General features: G+C 39.0%; 1 pseudogene; it reads right to left on the bottom strand.

Moving 5' to 3' along the window:
- Positions 1-2,923: 2,923 nt before the first annotated feature.
- Positions 2,924-3,991, bottom strand: LOC137029489 (trace amine-associated receptor 13c-like; annotated as a pseudogene).
- Between the last annotated feature and the right edge of the window lie 16,730 nt (positions 3,992-20,721).

Here is a 20,721-nt window from a genome sequence, read left to right as displayed (position 1 = left end):
GGAGGATGGCTGGACCAATCGCGTGCCTGTCAGTCGAAACGGGGCTTCCCATTGATAAAAATCAGCGTTTATGTCAGTGTGTTTACATTTCTAAGCTTTTTGATTGGATCTATACAACGTGTAACACCATATTTGGAGAGCAGAGATAGTGACCTTTCAGGGGATACCGGGAAATGCTCATAAGTGACCAGAGGAGTTGAGAAGTTAATTTCCAGCGAATTTAGTAAAACCATGTCAAATTTAATAGACATTTAAATACCTTTACTTTAAAAAAAAAATTGATTTTTTCATTGTTTTTTCCACATTATCAGCCCATATCTTAAAATAGAACGTTGCGACTTCCGACTCATTTCGCCAGAGTGGGTTACGTATTATGATCCAGGTATAAGGATTATTAAATAGAGGACATTTTAAATGATTAGCAGCTCATCGAATACATATCTTCTAAAACAATGACACTGCTAACATGGACTTTGTATGTTAACTTTCTTCTAAAAAAAAAAAAAAACTTAACCGCAATGCGCGTCCAGGAGTTACATTACATAGTTACGTTGGAAAGATCACGCGTGACGTAGGCAGAAGTACCAACCCAAAGCGAACGTGCAGACTAATGCAAGATGAGCATTTGTGGTTAAAAAGTATATCAATTTTATTTATTTTTTAAATGACCGATGGTTTAGTTAGATAAGACCCTTATTCCTCGGCTGGGATCATGTAGAGCCCTTTGAAGCTGCATTGAAACTACAATTTGGACCTTCAACCCATTGGTCCCCGTTGAAGTCCACTATAGGGTTTTTCCCTGCACTTAACCCTGGGTCATTCTAAACACTGCTTTTAGCCCTGGGTAAGGGATATATATGCAGATATATCCAAATATGCAGATAAGGACTTTAACCCAGGGTTTAGGAATATGTATGTATGTAATATGTGACCTAATATTGGTCGATAGTGAGGTGGACGGAATTGGAATGCCCGGCCAGGAGAGCTCTCGCAGCGTCTGATGGGAGACCAAGGCTCCAGGTGACCAGTGCTCATGGCATCAGACGGGTAAGCCTCGCCAGACGAGAAAAGGAAATAAAGCGCATAGGTTAATACTCAACGTTGTTTCAAGCACATCATTCTGTGCACAAGCGCTTTGCCACTCTGTATTGGAGCCTTTCATGTTATTATATATTTTACACAACAAAAGATTATTAATAGCCTTTCTTGTTCTGTTCTATCTATCATATGTTGTTGCCTCAATAAAAAGCTGTGCTATACATTTAAAAGAAATGTATCTAAAATCTTTTCATTTTACAGTATAATACATTACTTTTGTAATATATTTACTTGTTATTCATCAATGTGTTTTATAACAATACAAAGAGCAATGTGGAAAATTTTACCTTTTAAAAAGCTCTGCTATACATTTAAAAGGAATGTCTTTTCATTTTACAGTATAATACATTTACTTGTTTATCATTAATGTGTTTTTATTATAATACAAATAGCAATGTGGAAATTTTTACCTTTTATTTGTTCCCCACAAATATTTTACTATAATAATAACTAGAAGAATAACTTTTGCTGCTGAATTATCCACTAACCTCATTTATAGGTTATCCTCATTTAAAATGTTTATGCTTAAAAAAGTGCATAGAGCTGCTAATTTCACTTGTTGTTTGTTGATTTTCTAATATAAAACTTGTTGAAATGTTTTCAGTGTGCATATCAGTTAATATTGATAATCGTGATAATTTTGGTCACTATAATCGTGATATGAAATTTTCATACTGTCCCATCTTTAGTACTAGTTTATTTATGTCATAAATTAATGTAATTATTTCAACTCACATTCTTTTTTTTCTTTTTCTTATTAATAATCTAATAGCAAATTTGGTATTCAGACCAGACCACAGCTAAGTCCATGTTAGAAATGTCATTGTGGTCGAAGATATTATTGTAATCCCTGTTAAAGACAATATATAGTATGGAATAAAGCAGAGCAGATAAACTGTCACAATGATTCCTAATGTCAGAGCAGCTTTGCTCTCAGATTTCCTCAGAAGAATAAGTGATTCTCCACATAAAACTCATTATAAAGAAGCACTCTCTAAAACACACTATTATGATTTCAATAAAATCTGACTGTAACATGTTAACATACTGTACAATTTAATAGTAAGATACATTAATACGAATAAAAATACACATGATACAAATGAAAAACATTTTGTATTGATATTTTTCAGTACTGAATTAAATAAGTTTATTATCCACATTATTAACACCTCATGAATCTGTCGCAATGAACTTTGGGATTCCTTCCTCTATGAAGGATGTATGTGATGAAGCTTTAGAATTTGTCAATGGCGAGACAATGATGCATTGGTTTTGCACAAGTTTTTGTCGCCATCTTCTGGCTGAATTGGGATATGAAAATGTAAATTCCCTTTTGCATCTAAACAGTATGGTTTAACACTAGGCCTGTCTATGGTCTTCAGCTGCTTAGAAGAACAGAATAACTGTAAATGCTCTGTTACTGTAAATGCACATTAGTAAAACTGTTGCTTCAGGGGAAAATTAATCATCATCTATTCAATTTTACACAACTGAAGATTTTAGCAAAATTTATTTTTATTGCTCACATTACTCTGACTCCATGAAGTGTTTAATGTCATGTCCACTTCAAAGTATTTGTTTCATCCTATTGGAGAATTACTGCAATTAAAATGCATTGTCTCTTCTGGGTTTTTTTTCCCATCTATTTCTGTTTTTGAGGCCTAAAAATGAATGAATGATTAAGAATGAATAATAATTGGAACAAATTAAATCCAAAATCAAATGTTGATTGAATAAAAATGTTGGCTTAAATGTTGGCTTTAACATATGCACATCAGATTCTAATTGCAAGGTAAATCAAAAACTTCCTCCTCTACAAAAATCATGAATAATATGTAAATATGTCTAAGAGAGAGGATGCTGGCTGCACTATTTTAAGAGTTAAGATGTGTTTAACTGATATTTTAAACCAAGGGTAAAATAAAGCATAGATAACAGGATTCAGGCCTGAGTTAGCATATATAGTCCATAGTAGAAATGTCATTGTAGCAGAAGAGATTATTGTACTACCTGTTAAAGACAAGATATAGTATGGAATATAGCATGTCAGATAAGCTGTCACAATGATTCCTAATGTCAGAGCAGCTTTACTCTCAGATTTCCTCCTCACTGAACCTTCCATTACACATTTACCACCCTTCATCAGAGAGTTTATAACTTTCACTTGCTGATGTGCAACATAAAATATCCTCAAATATAAAGTTATGATCAGGGTACAAGGAAACAAGAAAGTAAAGATCAGGTCAGCAACTATCAATGAAAAACCTATTGCTAAATAGCACTTTCCATAGCATGTGTCTGTTCTTTGTGAACTTTCAAAATTTTTGATATTAATCATAAAGGCAAGATTGTAGGCAAAAGAGAAAAACCAGCAGAGACAGATGCTTATTAAGGTTCTAGTTGTGGTTATTTTCTGTGGGTACAGTAAAGGGTGACACACAGCCACATAACGATCAATGGCAATTAAAATTAAATTACAAAAAGATGTTGAGAGGAGCAGACCCATGATTGTCATAAACAGGTCACACAAAGTGTCTCCAAAGTACCAGCATGTCTCAATCAACTTAATGGCATCCACAGGCATCACAATAAGTCCAACAAGCAGGTCGGAAACAGCCAGAGAGAGAATAATCAGGTTTGTTGGAGTGTGAAGCTTCTTGAAGTGAGAGATGGAGATGATCACCAGCAGGTTCAGAAACACAGTCCATGCTGACAGCAATGAAAAAATAACATACATAAAACTGTATTCATATATGGAGCGTTTTCCTTTGATACATGATGAGTTGATGGCAGGAAAGCAGTATTGAGTCTCATGATCCTCTGTCTCATAGGCCATGAGTGAGTCTCCTCCTGTTAGAAGTTTGTTCTGTCCTCCTTACTGTCCTTTCATTTATACAGTGTCTGGATCAGACTGACCAACCCATCTACCGCCCACTTTAATGCTGTCTAATAACAATTATGTTCTTCCAATAGTAAAATGACTTTGCATATGGTACAAAATAAAAAAAAAAAAAAAAAAAAGAATAACAAAAACTGTAATGCAGATTGTTGCGGTGAGACCCTATAGTGATGGTTCTGATGGTTCCACACTAATACGGATTTCAACAAAATATCAATACATTTTAAGATAAACTGTTTTCAAATAAAACATGCAACAAAAAAGTTTGGATTCATACATTATCAAAAAATACTTAAACGCCTTTTTTGTGTGTGTGGATGTCACTTGTTTTGATATTTTATATCCACTGCAAATACTTTCAGATTGATTTGTCAAATGTTTGAATACTATTGTGAAGCCTGTGGATGTTGTCGAGCAGATGGAGATGTGTTGGTACTTTGGAGATTTTGTTTGTTATTTTTTATTTATTTTTTTCACTTTGAAATACTTCTTTAAATACAGATATTGCTGCATACTATCATGTGTTCCTATGCTCACGTGCAAGAATGACACATACAATTTATCTATCAACATTAACTTAAAGGGATGGCTCAATGCGATTTCACTTTTTTAACTTTAGTTAGTGTGTAATGTTGCTGCTTGAACATAAACAGTATCTGCAAAGTTACAGCACTAAAAGTTCTCTGCAAACGGAGATATTGTCTTTTAAAGTTATGGCAGTTTAATGCCTACAAAAACGATCAGTTTGGACAACAACGAGCTTCTTCCCGGGTTGGTGACATCATAAACCCTGCAAAACACCCCAGGAACACGCAACAAAGTGGGCGAGGCCATGTTGTGCAGCATAATGAAAGCGGAAGAGTTGTGTACACCGGACGCGAGCGGCGCGACGCGTCAAAAGATAATAGAACCCATTATAATCAGGGATATTTTCTACACTGGATGCGGTGCTGAAGACAGCTTCCAGAATCTACACGAGTTCAGTGCTGGATTTGCACAAAGCTAGGCTTTTACTAAAAGATGGAGCAGTTCCCACTTTAAAATCAGAAGCTGCTGTTTATTGGCTTCAAACTGTAAGTACTTATTGTTTGTACATGTCTTTTAAACGTATAGTTCTGTTGCTATTTTTTGGTTGCATCAAAGACAAAGAGCAACTCGATTTTGCTTCGCTAGCCAGTTAGCTCTATTATAGTGCATAGTTCTCCAACAAACACCAACAAACTTCTATGTTCATAGACAAACAGTTGTTCATGCCGTAAATTAAACGCTACCTTTACAAAAATGTGACTACTCAGTCATGTATTCAGCTACAGTAAAGCTTTAATCAGGATAAAACTGTATATTGAAAGCTAACAAACAGCAGTGACAGCATATCTAAACACTTTGACACAAATACAAAATGAAATACCATTCATAAACGTCCTTTAAAAGCCGCAATTGCTGTTCATCTGGGTCTGATTCGGGCTCAATTTGATACAGCAATATAATCAAACTGAGCATACAAAGCATACCGAAGTCCACGTAACCGGTAACAAATGTTAAGGGGCGTGGCGTTTCCGGACGCTTCAGCGAATCACGATGGCTCTGGATTATACTGGGCCCACTAACCAATCTGAGCACATTGCCTATTTCGGAGGGAGTGGCTTCATAGAAGCAGGAAGTCAAATGAACTGTTCATATGACAGTAGAAACAGAGGGGTAGAATAAAGCTAAAATATATGAAAAATACAGCGTTTTAAAAAAAAAAAACGAAGCATTAAGACATGTTAAACTGTGCCCCAAAAACACAATCAAGCCAGAAAAAAAAACAATGAACCACCCCTTTAATATTAATGAATCAGGCTCTTATATTAATGATTCAGAACTAAGTTCAGTGATGTTTAGATCAGGTTGACCTTTCTCACAAAGCTCAATACTATATGCATTCTCTGTTAACATTCTAGTGTTTGATTTCTGAGTATATGATTAACTCTGGAGCCTGTAAATGTAAATGTGACATTTACAGCAAATGACCAACCTGTGTCTTGATGGTAACTGACTTCTTACATCCATTAGAAATGACCTCAAAACCACTCTTATTTGCTCCATAATGTTGCTCCCACTCAATTGTGAAAGGAAGAACATTCAGTCCATGTATTTATGGTACAACTCTATTTAACTTCTCTCAGCATTATTTTTGCTGCACTACAATCTTAAACACTTAGTCTGTGACAATGAGAGGATATTAAATAAATGTTCACTGATTTATAGGTATGCACTAATCATGATTTTTATTAGAGCCAATTCAGATTCTGCTTTTGTTTTGATTTTTGTTTTTTAGTTCACTCCAGAATAAGAATTTCCTGATAATTTACTAACTAAGATGTTCATGTCTTTCTTTCTTCAGTCAAAAAGAAAAAGTTTTTTTTTTGAGGAAAAAATTCCAGAATTTTTCTCCATATAGTGGACTTCAATGGGGACCAATGAGCTGAAGGTCCAAACTGCAGTTTCAAAGGGCTCTACACAATCCCAGTCGAGGAATATGGGTCTTATACGGTGGCCCAGTAGTGCACAACACAACGAAATTAAAAAAGCAAACATAAATTCACAATACAACGGAATTGAACCACAACACAACGCTCCCGACCATATAGGGGGCTCTCAGAGCTCGTTATTGTTAGTATTCCTTGCCAATGTTTTATAGAGTCGGCAGTGATATAAATACCACGATTAGTTTCAACAGTATATAACCACTGTATATCGACATGAAATATTAATTAAAAATCACTCGAGTGCACAATAGCTTTATATTTATACCTGTGAATGATTCGATGCGCTACCACTGCGAATGATGAAGGGAATGTCTGACAATTCCACCCAGTGGTTAAAACGTATAATTTGTATTCATTAAAATTACTTTTAACATTTTAAAACAGACATGTTCAAATTACAAAGCTTATCAGTCTTACCAACAGGAAGTAACAAGCTTTGGAATTTGAACATTTCTGTTTTTAAATGTTAAACAAAGTCATTGTAATGAATACAAATTATACGTTTTAACCACTTGATGGAATTGTCAGACGTTCCCTTCATCCGTGGTAGCACGTCAAGTCATTCACAGGTATAAAGATGAAACTATTGTGCATTAATTAATATTTCATGTCGATATACAACGTTTACATACTTAAAACTAATCATGGTATTGATATCTTTGTAAAACTGTCAACTTTATAGAACATTGGCAAGGAATACTACCATTACCGAGCTCTGAGAGCCCCCTAGTGGTCGGGAGCATTTCCGTTGTGTTGTGGCTTCATTCAATTATGTTGTGGCTTTATTCCGTTGTGTTGTGGCTTTATTTCGTTGTGTTGTGGCTTGTTTCCGTTGTGTTGTGGCTCGATTTCGTTGTGTTGTGAACTTATGTTTGCTTTTTTAAATGTGTTGTGCACTACTGGGCCACCATAGTCTTATCTAGAAAAACGATCACTCATTTTCTAAAAAAAGAAGAAACGCTTTTTAACCCCAAATGCCCGTCTTGCACTAGCTCTGTGATGCATGTCCATGAGTTCATGCATTACATAGTTACGTTGGAAAGATCATGCGTGTCGTAGGCGAAAGTTCCGACCCAAAGTGAACGTGCAGACTAATGCAAGATGAGCATTTGTGGTTAAAAAGTATATCAATTTTCATTTTTTTTAGAAAATGACCGATGGTTTAGTTAGATAAGGCCCTTATGTGTTGAGTGAGATTCAACTGCTTTATCCATTTTATTCCTCTATGTTGTCACATTTGCCGGTTTCGTATGGAATTACATTTCTGCCACAATTCCACGCGGAAAAGGGCATTTCGCACGCGCGTGAACTGAGTTTTGCGGAGAAATGTTCGTCTCGCAAATAAAAAAGTATTTTGAGCGAACGAAAAACAATTCTGCATTTAAAAGAAGTTTATTTGGATGTGCGCAGATGTTCCCTTTCACGTGTGCAACGTTTCACTTGCTTGCTCTCCTGATACCCAAACTAAGTGCTCTCAATCGCCAATGGCTCGCACGCTCAACACAACAGAGCATTAAAATGTGCCACAATTCCAGCCAATCAGAGATGAGGCTGCTAAATTCTGATTGGCTGGCTTGACAACCAATCACAAGACTCCCTGCTTTACCAACAGAGGAAGAGGAAAAATACATGGTGGAAGAGGCTTTTGTTCAATGGCTTGAACACTATCAAAGTCCCTTTACATCTATATAAACTATTTATTTTCAAATTCAAAAGTCTACCACTCAAAGTAGATTATTTTTTTTATCGAAATCATATTGTATTATTACATAATGGCATGTCCCAGTGTTTCCTACACCTCAGTTAACTGGTAACTTCTTATTGAACTGCAGTTAATGTAAACATGTATAAAACATATCAAATAAATGCAGAAATGCATGCTATCCATCCTAAATAGTGTGAAGTATTTTGATAATTACTTTACCATTGTTACATTGCATTTCTGCATTTATTTTATAGGTTTTATTTTAAAATGTAATATTAAGTATAACATCTGGATGTATCCATTCAGAGTCAAAAAACTTAGGAGTTTTCTGAACGCTTTTAACCTGATGAACTTTGTTTATAAATCACTAAATCGGCTCCGGACGGCTGTGACTTTCGGCAGGTTTGTGGACCTGTGAGGGTAAACAGAAAACGTCTCGGGTTAAGTCTGTAACCCTGGTTCCCTGAATAAGGGAACGAGACGCTGCGTAGTCGCTTTGGGAACGCCTCTGCGCGTTTTGTCTTGAAGCACTCGTGAAATCGAACCAATAGTGTGACGGGACGTCAGTGCGGGTGACGTCACGGACCAGGAAGCTATAAAGCACTCCTGAGAACTAGTGTTGTAAAAAATATCGATATTTCGATAAATATCGATACTGAAATATCTGAACGGTACCAATACTAATTTCCCGAAGTATCGATACTAGCCGCGCTTTCACTTTCACTTCTCTCCAAAGGCGCGTTGACGACCACCACATGCGCACGCGCACTCGCAGTTGTCTAATTTGCTCTGGTTAGCAAAAGTGAAGTGAATGGAAAGATGGCGAGTGTAGCGCCCGCGCGACCGGCTTTGGTTGATAAGGAACACAGCAGAAGTGCTATCTGGAAATATTTATAAGCCAATATGCAAGAGATGCTACAGAACAGTGCTAACAAAAGGCGCTAACACCACTAATATATCAAAGCACCTGAGAGACCGACAGCCGGATCTGTATTGTTAAAAGCACTATATAAATAAAGGTGACTTGACGACTTCATGTCGATCCAGTGAGCACTGTTTTCGCGTGTGATGCACGCACGTTTGCGTTTAAATCTGTTCATAAAATAATTTTTTATGACCGATGAGCAATGCATTTGTTACAGTATATTTTAGTCTTTGATAACAGTAGGTATTAGGTAATAAAAATATAGCGGATCATGTCAGCTCCGGTCCAATGAAAAAATATTAACAAATAGAACTTTGGATTTTAATTAGTACATGTATTAGTGAATGTTAGTTTAAATCAACTTTTAACTTTGATTAACAAATGTTTTGTAAGTATTTTTCATTGCATTACAGTAATGGGTGTCAATCTCACTCACCTCTGTAGAGAAAATCTGCATAAAACTGCAGCAACAGATTCTATTTAATTATTTTGTTTATTAATTTGATACTTTATGCATAAGATTGCACTGATTTTGTTTTTGCTTGAAGTTTAAGTATCTTTTGTTGACATTGTGATTTGATTTTACTTGGAAATACAAAAGATTGCACTTTTTTTTTTTTTTTTACTTGCAATTTATTGGTTTTTGAATGTATTGCAATCTGACAGGCTTTTGAACAAGTGCACTACCTCAGGACAGTTTTGTTAATGTAAAATATATGTTCTAGACTTGTTATATTTAGCTTTAAATAAAAAAAATAACCCCTTAATATTGTGGCAGTTTTTTTCTCCGTCGTATCGAAAATGGTATCGAATATCGATATTTTTCAAGGTATCGTATCGAAGTTAGAAATTCTAGTATCGTGACAACACTACTGAGAACAAAGAACACCAGCTTCTGATATGGATGAAGCAGACGCTCACAGGCGTGCAGGGAGTATGGCTAAGCTACGCAGCGTCTCATTCCCTTATTCAGGGAACCAGGGTTACAGACGTAACCCGAGATGTTCCCTTTCATGGGAACATCGACGCTGCGTAGTCGCTTTGGGAACGCTATCCCAACTAGGCCATAAGACCAAGTGCCTGTCTGTTATCTTACGATGAGAGCACCGAGGACCCTGGAGTGGAGCCCAAATCAAGGTTATACAACCTAATGAAGGTATGCTGAGATGACACCCAGCCGCATCACATATCTCGTTAATGGGAACCCCCGAGATCAAAGCCTTTGAGGCAGCCATACCCCTAGTAGAGTGTGCCCGGACAGCCAAAGGTGAAAGCTGCCCGTATGACTCATGGGCAAGAGAAATGGCCTCAACCACCCACTTGCTCATTCTTCCTGATCCGGATTAATCAAAAGAGGAGGACAAAAGGCCTGCAGTACAATCGGTCCTGGGACGTTGGTGGGGACCTTGGATTTATAACCAGGTCTAAGGTGAAGGAAAGCCCTGAAAATACTAGGTGCAAATTCCAAACATGAGGGAGCAACCGAAAGTGCTTGAAGATCTCCAATTTCTTTTGAGAGATGAAATTGCCAACAGGTGGACAGTTTTAAGAGGGAGGAATCTTCCAGACACCTCCTCGAATGGTTCAAAGGGAGCCTCAGCTAACCCTTTCAACACAATAGCCCAGTCCCAGACCGGAGTTTTGTACGCACCGAAGGCCTCAGCCTCTGGGTACCACAGAGAAAGCATATAAATGGGGAGTCTCTTCCACAGAAGAGTCCCCCAACAAAGCATAAGTGGAAATAGCCACTATATAAACCTTCAGTGTAGAAGGAGATAAACCATCCAAGTTTTATACTTGGTGAAATTGCAGCTCAAGACTGATAGAAGAGTGGAATAGGTCCAGCTGACGTTGTCTACAGCAAGTAGAAAATGACTTCCATTTAATTGTTTCTGTATAGCTTTCTCGTGGAAGGAGCTCTGGAGTGGAGTATAGTTTCGACAACCTCAGTTGGGAGACCGGATTCTATGATCCTAGCCTCCTCAGAGGCCAGGCTCAGAGTTTCCACAACTCCAGGCGGGGGTAAATTATCATGCCGCCCGCTTGAGACAGAAAGTTCTGTCTGATGTGGATCTCCATGGGGGAGCAGTGTAGAAGAGACACTAGGTCTACAAATCAAACTCGGGTTGGCCGGAACGGGGCTATCAGAATGAGATAGACCCTCTCTAGGCAACCCTCTCCAGAACTCCTAGGGAACAGAGCGATCAGGGAAAAAGTGTGTACAGACGTAACCTCTGCCACGTCTGCACCATGGCATCCAACCCCAGAGGGGCGGATTAGTCAGAGAGCACCACAGTGGGCAAAGAGATGTTCTTTCGAAACAAATAGGTCAACTTCTGCACGACCGAAGTTCTCAAATGAGCTCCACCACCTCAGGGTGGAGACTCCATTCCCCGGGCCTCGGCCCCTGCCTCAACAGGATGTCTGCCCCCACATTTTGATGCCCCGGGATAAGTGCTGCTCTCAGGGAGAGGAGCTTCCCCTGGGCCCACAAGAGGATCTGATGGGCTAATCTGCACAACTGGCAAGGCCTCAGACCCCCTGATGGTTGATATGAGGGACCACTGACATGTTGTCTGTGCGAACCAACACAAAGTGGCCCCTCGGGTCTGGGAGGAAGTATTTGAGTACTCAAAATACCGCCATCATTTCCAGATGATTTATGTGCCAGGAAAGTAGATGGTCCTCCCAAAGACCCTGAGCTGAGCGACCACTCATGATCGCCCCCCAGCCTGTAAGGGAAGCATCTGTCGTTAGCATTACACGACGACAAGGAGCCCCCAACACAGGTCCCTGGGACAGGAACCAAGGCTTCTTCCACATGACTAAGGCACGAAAGCATCGCCGCGTGACCTTAATCATGCGAAAAGGATTTTAATTAAGCGAAAAGATTTCTTCTCTGAGAAAACACCTTGGTCCTGAGCCACCACTGTAAGGGTCTCATGTGCAGTAGGCCAAAAGATATCACGTTGGACGCAGCTGCCGTAAGACCCAACAGTCTCTGAAACTGTTTTGCAGTGTGTGACTGGCCTAATTTCACCCCATTCACGGCTGAGAGAATGGAACGCACCAGAGCAGGAGACAGACGTGCCTGCATCGTGATGGAATCCCAGACTACCCCTAGACAGTTGGTAGTTTAAGCTGGAAGAAGCACACTCTTCTTGGCATTAATTCTCAACCCTAGCCTTCTGATGTGAGACAGAACAACATCTCGATGTTGGACTGCTATATGCTCAAACTGAGCTAAATTCAACCAAGTGTTGGTATAATTCAACACGCGAATGCCCTGGAGTCTCAGAGGAGCCAGAGCTGCATCCACGCATTTTGTGAAGGTGTGGGGTGAAAGAGCTAGCCAGAAAGGAAGAACCCTGTATTGATAAGCTTCGCCCCCGAAAGCAAATCTGAGGAACCTCCTGTGCTGTGGATGGATGGATACATGAAAATACCCTCCAACCCTCTTTGGAACAAAGTACAGACTGTAAAACCCTGACAGCTTGCTGGGAGGAGAAACCCCTTCTTTAGCTCCTTTTTGCAAGAGCGCCAGAACTATGTGTTACAATACCAGAGACTGCAAGGGGTCCACCACAGGGAAGACTCTGTTAAATTGGGGCGGGCGAGACCCGAATTTTTTAACCCTTTTCTATTGTGAGCAGTACCCATTGAAAAATACTTGGAAGAAGTAGTTTTCATTCTACCAGAAATCTACTAAGGGAAATAATAATAATAATCTCTCAAGACTGGCCTCTGGTGTTTTGTTTTGTTTTTTTTTTTTTTTTTTTTTTTTTTTTTGAGCATTTGACTCGGCGCCCTGAAGCGGCGAACCGGCAGGGAACAACCGAATCAAATGTCGACCGGCCCTCCTCAGAGGGTCAGTGGAGACCGCAGGGTTGGCAGAAAGGCCCCCTGAGGGCACCGAGGAGGGGCGGATACCATATAGTGTGGTAAAGAACCCTCTTCGGAAGGGGGCTACCCTCAATTGTCCCATGCCACTGGCGTCAGGACCTTTTCAAAGCCTTCTTGGTGATAATAACAGTCCGTAGATCGGTCTTAGCCCACAAAGACTTCAGCTGTGTTGCTTGTCCCGGTCCCCAAGCTTTCTGTGGGGAGCACGGGCGGCAACACTTTTTTTTTTTTTTGAATGAATGAATGAATGAACGGTCAGACCAGTGCCCTGAAACGGCGAACCGGCAGGGAACAACTGAACTGACCACTCTATGACCCTCCTTTCCTTGGAGGATCACTGGAAACCGCTGCTGAATTTAATGTATTCAATATTTCATTTAATCCTCAAATTAAATGCAGCCAAAAACAAACAGTCAAAAATGACAGGCTGAATATTTTAGAATACAAAAATAATTATAGCTCGTAATAGTTTGCAAGATATTATAGGGAAAGAGAGAAAGGGAACTCCCGTCTACTCAGTTCCCTCCAAATATATATAAACATATATTATATATATATAATATATATATTACAGGCACGATATCTATGCGCAGCCTCGGCAAACGCGAGATCCGAGCCGTATATTCTTTTTTGCGGACTTAATCTGCGCGCTGCCTTGGCAAACGCGAGATCCGAGCTACATGTTCTTTATTGCAGGCTTAATCCACGCGCTGCCGCGGCAAACGCGAGATTCGAGCCTTGCGTTAGACTTTTATTCCCTCGAGAATAAAGCCAACAGGAGTGGAGCTAAAAACTCCCGCTAGTGCATACTTCTCTTTACACTTCGGGACATTTTTATGAATGAACACTGTCAGCTGTGAACTGACGTGCATGCTCCACTCTCAGCAAACAAAACATCGTGTGCATCCTTACTCGCTTTGTAGTATAGCACTGGAAGGAACGCAACTCAAACTGCTGTTCACTTTCTTTATATATACAAATATATCTTCAATATTTGTAAGTTGACAAATTCAGAAAGATATTTAACTTCTCAGTTAAATCGAGAAATTAATCAGACAAGTATTTCACGGTCTGAATATTAAACAAAATAATCATGGCTTTCAAACACAACTGATTTGTTTTTGATGTTAGAATAAACGTGTGATTTTGAAACACGATATGTGTGTGAGGTGGCGAGTCCTCAAATCAATATCACAATATCCACCTCCTCAGAGCTGGACATGTGAAGTACACCTTCACATGAGTTCTACACCTCAACCCGAGGGAAGAAACCGCAGAGCGTGCTTCCACCTGGGAGACGGCACTGAAACTGGCAGGTAAGGGCAGAGAAAGGGCAGCGCCTGTCTCTAACCCCTCTGCCAAATTCATCTGCGAACTCCATGATCTGAGCCGCCGCTCTGCCTCGGCAGATGCGCGGGACCCGACCACGAAGAACGCGAGCCGCGGCACCTTCCTCAGAGAGCGCCCGGCGGGAGTGGAGAGGTTTTATATTACAATGCTCGCAAACAACCCCCTCGAGGGCCGCCTGGGCATGCTCCGCTCCCAGACAAACAACACAGTGCTCGTGTTTATCCCCACACGTGAAGTAATGAAAGTAGGGAAACACACGGTCTGATGCCGTTTCCTCGCCATTATAGTGTCTTTTATATACTATATATATGTGGTGTAATACTGATACTCTTGTTCTCAAACAAAAGAGATCGTTTCTGTATATGTAAATGACAGACAACACCAAATAAGACACACGATAACACAGAGTGCTGCTGAAGACACAGAAGCTGGCGTTCTTTGTTCTCAGGAGTGCTTTATAGCTTCCTGGTCCGTGACGTCACCCGCACTGACGTCCCGTCACACTATTGGTTCGATTTCACGAGTGCTTCAAGACAAAACGCGCAGAGGCGTTCCCAAAGCAACTACGCAGCGTCGATGTTCCCATAAAAGTGACTTCCTCACTTTGGTGAAGTCAAAGGAACACTCCCCCCCGAAGACTGTCCAGAACACATTCCAACATACACACACACACACACCCACACACAAACACATACAGAAACACACATACACTTTTGACTGTATATGTAAAATACAACTATGCCAAAATATATCCTTCATGTATTTAGGGCATATGCATGTTTTCCTAGTGTTTAAATTAGTGTATTTTTGCTAGTGTGCATTTTTATTATGGAATTTTGTCTGTAAACCATAACTTTTATATGCATTTCTGATGTATCGAGTTTGATCTCTCCGTAAAGGTCCGGACTTGAGCTATTCACTGAGATATGTCACATAGCTGACAAATGCATTTTTCTATGTGTTTAATGATACTGTGAAGAACGTACTCCATCTCGAAATCCGATCTGATAGTCATTAAGTATGCAAATTCAGCTAGGAGACCAAACAAAGGAACTTTGCCCGCCAAATAGTGCTGCGCATTTATTGGCCGCTACAGTTCAGGAGGTGTGTTGGCTTGGGTTTCCTTAAAAACAACGACAAACACCTTTTCCAGGTGTTCTCCCGATTGTCTCACGAGCACCTCGTGCACGTCTCTCTCGGACGTCTCCGGTGACCACGCGCTGCCACCGCGCTCATCTTCGGGACCGCCATCTTCCAGCGAAATTCACTCTCAAGTCCTCAGTTCAAACCTTCCCGCGGAACGGAACAAGCCAATTTTATGCTTTGATGCTATAATAGAGCAAGTTGTTCTCATGGCCAGAGAATAACTCCGTTTATAATATTCTGTGAGGGGCTTAGTTTGCTGGACAAACGAACAGTTTCTCTAAATAATTATTAAACCAGAACTAATCATATATATATAATTGATTATAATTCGTTGTAATTGATTCACAATATATGTTTAATTCCCCCTTGGGTCAATATGTGCATAATAATTAATAAAACCATATGAATTATTATATTGATATTCCACCCATAAATTGACTAATAACCGCTGCATTGTTACATAAGTAATTAAAAGGGCAAAAGTCTGTCCATCTTCATTTCTGAAAGCATGTAACATTAGAGACCCCAGCTCAGTCACTATTAAATTCCACTAGTTACATAACCTGCAGTTCAGTAAGTTAGAACTAACTTACCAGCTAATTGACAATATGCACGGTTACAAAACCAGCTCGGGCATTTCCGGTGAACTGAGCTGTTAATTCTGTACATCGACACAAAACCATCAATGGTTGACTTTTTAATGTAATGTATTCACATTTTAATGCAGTTATCACATTTACGTAATTTTTATTATTTTATTGATTGCAATAACGACAAAGCTATTGGGACCGTTTAAAAATTACATGTCTTTAATTAGACACGCACACACATTTATTTCCAGCACTTATTATTTTTAATGTGATGACCACAAACATTACTTGTTCATCCTTCTGAGATTGTCCCCATTGTAAAACCAAATGTTTCAAAATGTAGAAAATTCAACATTTGATAGAAAACGTATTTAAAAATTAAAAACAAACACAATAATTACCACTTTAACCAGCAGGTGGCGGCAAAGTAGTATTTATTTCCTCATATATCGCTTGGTTTAGTTTTTTACTAAATATTAAACATTATAAAATAACTAGAATTAAAAATACTTTTTGTCAATATGAAGTATTAAGTACTCACAAAAGTTTATGAAAAACAACTTTCTTGTGAATGAATTAGGCTACACAACAGCTGTCAGTCAGTGCAGCACAAGATCAATGATTTCAGCACAAACACATTTTATTCAATCAATCTAACTAAAGTGCACAATAAATATGTAATTTTTGACGCTTTTTTTTCACACGAAAGTGTGAAAACTGATGGTCGAATTGAATTTAGCCGAGGAGGAACAATGATGTCTATATTTTATTATTATCATTTCTTTAATTTGAATAACTAAATTAATGCTATACCTGACTATTTAAGTGACTATATTCTGATTATAAACTAAGTATTAAACTACTGATGCTCAGCACACCAGCAAATGACATCTCACTGGATGTTTTCGAGCTGGCTTATATTAATGCAGAAGTTCTAAAAAACGCTCCGTTGCATAGTCATTATGAGGCGTAGGAAACACTGGGACATGCCATTATGTAATAATATGATATGATTTTGATAAAAACAATAATCTACTTCGAGTGGTAGACATTTGAATTTGAAAATAAATAGTATCAAAGACTTTATATAGAGACGTAAAGGGACTTTGATAGTGTTCAAGCCATTGAACAAAAGCCTCTTCCACCATGTATTTTTCCTCTTCCTCTGTTGGTAAAGCAGGGAGTCTTGTTATTGGTTGTCAAGCCAGCCAATCAGAATTTAGCAGCCTCATCTCTGATTGGCTGGAATTGATCCTTCGCAAAGACCCGCCCCCCTTAGTTACTGTTGCTTTGTCCGACAAACCCTGGCACTGTCATGCCACACGCAGTGAAAAATACATCACGGAGCAAAGAGGACACTGACAACACGTCGACAGACAAGACAAACCAGGTTACTTATATTAAACAAAGTCCCAGCTTTCAAACTGTGTAGTTTTTTAAGAAATGAAAACAATAAAAAACGCTTTGTGGCTCTTTAATGTGTCGTGACCATGGTGGTGACAGATTGCTGTAGCGCCTCACCTCAAGCGGTAAACCGATCATCTCTTCCTACTAGTCCATTTATAGCATCAAATAAACATGAATGAACATGAGAATGAATGTTGTTTCAAACGCAGAAAGATGTCAATATGCACCATTTTTCAAGTTTAACTCCACCAAGGTTAAACTTCTAACTGAACTGTTTTGTAAACTTCCTGACTGCTTTGTCGGACAAAATGGCGGATTCTGCGTTCTAATTGGTTAGATCGCTTGTCAATCAAACTCCCGGCGAAGGGTCAATTGTGGCACACTGTAATGCTCTGTTGTGTTGAGCGCATGAGCCATTGACGATTGAGAGCACTCAGTTTGGGTATCAGGAGAGCAAGCAAGTGGAACGTTGCACACGCGAAAAAAAACATCTGCGCACATCCAAATAAACTTCTTTTAAATGCAGAATTGATTTTCGTTCACTCAAAATACTTTTTTATTTGCGAGACAAACATTAAACTCGTTCACGCGTGTGCAAAATGCCCTTTTGAGTGCTCAAAATATGATCTTGTGTGCGCGGAATTGTGGCAGAAATGTAATTCCATAGTTTTGTGTCAGTTTGGGTAGCACACTGCCACCTAGTGGTGTACTTCAGAACAGCAGCATATACCAAAATGACCAAAATCAAAATATCGTACCATATGAAATAAAATATATACCGGTATTTTTCCAAGACCGGTATACCACACATCCCTAATAGAGAGCACTTCACACGCACAGTAACTTAAATTTAAAACTGTTAAAAGAAAAGGCTTGTTAAACTGTTGCACAAATACAATACACTATGAATCTATGGCTGCATCCGAAATCGCATACTTCCCTACTATATAGTATGCGGAAAACAGTATGCGAGGCGAATAGTATGTCCAAATTCATAAGGCGTTCCTCAATGTCAAGGAAGGATCCTCGGAAGCCAGAATTTCGAGGATGCTACATCATCGACATCCGTCAAAGGACTGTTCCAATGTCGAGGATCCTCGGAATTTCAAACAAGGACTGAGTCCTTCGTTCGAAAAATATCCCATACACAGGAAAGGATGCATATGTGTATCCTTCGCGCTCTTCGCGCTCTCAAATCACCCACAATCCTATGCGTGCAGCTTTGCAATCTTGTTCAAAAATGTTTTTAAAACATGTTGGACGTTAGCGGGCAATATGCTTTCAAATGTAAGTATATTTACGTTACCAAACATTTGTTATAACAGTTGTAAATATGTCAGATAAATAAAGTTTAACGTTTAAATGCCAGTACAAATTACTACAGTATTGATATTATGAATTATACATATACAAATTACGTTATTGATGGCTAACTGAACCGGACCGTTGTTAACTTGTTTGCCATCACCGGCATCCTTTATAAATAACTAGTTAAGTTGTCTAAAGTAATTTAACGTTAATATTATACCATTTATACCATTCACAGCGTTATTCATAGCTTTCTCGTATTTTTTAACAGGGACCAAGGAACAAACGGAGGCGTTCATACGTCTCCGTGTAGAAAACAAGCAGCTGTTTACCGGGGGGTAATGACGCAATGACGTGCACTTGCTAGTCTGTTCCATTTACGTGTTCTCTGAATGCTAAAGAGGAGCCTCTCCTAGACTCTGAAGGAAGTGACTTGGAAGGACCAGTCCTGCCAAGGAAGTATCCTTGACATTGAGAAACGCCTATAGTATTCGAAAAACAGTAGGCGAGAAGTACCCGGATGACCTGCTTCCGCCCGAATTCTGTAGTAGGCATACGATGGATGCTGCGCTATCCCATGATGCCACAGTAGAGGATTCTTCATATTCAAAAATGGCGGAAAGCGGCGATATGCAGCTCATTCAAGTCCTTAAGTACCTCAGGGAAAAAACGGTGTTTATTGTGGTTAAATTCCACTTGTTTAAGATAATGTAATTAAACGGCTGACTTATTGAAAGTTTAAGCAATGTAATGAGAAGATTAAGAGTTGGCTGTAAAAAGATGTTTAATCATTATTACTGACAGCACATCAAGCAAACGAACAGGGGTGCGTTTCCCAAAGCAAACTATGGTCGTAAGTTCCGTCGTTACCAATAGAGTTCAATGGGACTTACGACCATAGTTGGCTAACAATGCTTTCGGGAAACTCACCCCAGGTCGAGATAACGTTACATCCGCTTGTTAACACTGTTTTATTTAACAGAGACGTTCGTTATTAAGCAGTTTAATGAGATTAGAAAACTTAAGGGACAGCAACATTCAGGCGGCAGTAGTTTATAGGGCTCACAGTTTGTAGTTTTTTTAGAATATGTATATTATTATCATTGTATTTATTTGTATATATTGTGTATTTAATATTTAGGCTATGTTGTGTATTTCTCTCGCCCTCTTTGTCTATCTACACATTTTTTATTTATATATAATGTATTCAAGTTTGTTTATTGATTCATGTCTTTTGTTTCGCGTGTATTTTTATATGCATTCATTTTTAACAATAAATTACTTAATTTCGTTGCTTCAAATCAGCCTCTGTCGTGATATTCACAGATGTATTTTTATTCTGAGGTAAAATTTCCTAGCTAAAAAGGTGATTATACTTTGACATATTTAACAAGCTGTTGAAGAAAGCGTGATCTGCGAGCAGCTGACCGACGCCTCCTTTGAGCTATTGATTGAATCGACGTTAAAACAATGATGAAAGCGGTAAGCATTAATAAAAAAAAACATTGCTGATGAAAGCGGAGTAGAGCAGGCCCTTTCTGGTACTGGTTTAAGAACTCACATTCTTTTTTTTTTCTTATTAACGATCTAAAGGCAGATTTGTTATTCAGACCAGACCACAGCTAAGTCTATGTCATTGTGGTCGAAGATATGAAGAGTTTGGTTCCAAAACGCGATAAACGCCATTTTCAAAAAAATTTTGTTTCTGCCAAAATCAGTTTTGTGTCTGGTCGGTATTGAAAAGTCATTTATTAATTTTGCGCAAAATGCGATATCCGTTGTGTTATTCTGTCATGTTTTCTCCCTTTCTTTCCAAAACGCGGCAAACGCCAGTCTCCCTTCTCTGCAGAACGCGA

Source organism: Chanodichthys erythropterus, chromosome 10 (assembly GCF_024489055.1).
Source record: "Chanodichthys erythropterus isolate Z2021 chromosome 10, ASM2448905v1, whole genome shotgun sequence".
NCBI lineage: Eukaryota > Metazoa > Chordata > Actinopteri > Cypriniformes > Xenocyprididae > Chanodichthys > Chanodichthys erythropterus.
Note: the sequence above shows the minus strand (reverse complement) of the source record. Positions and strands in the feature narration are given on the sequence as shown.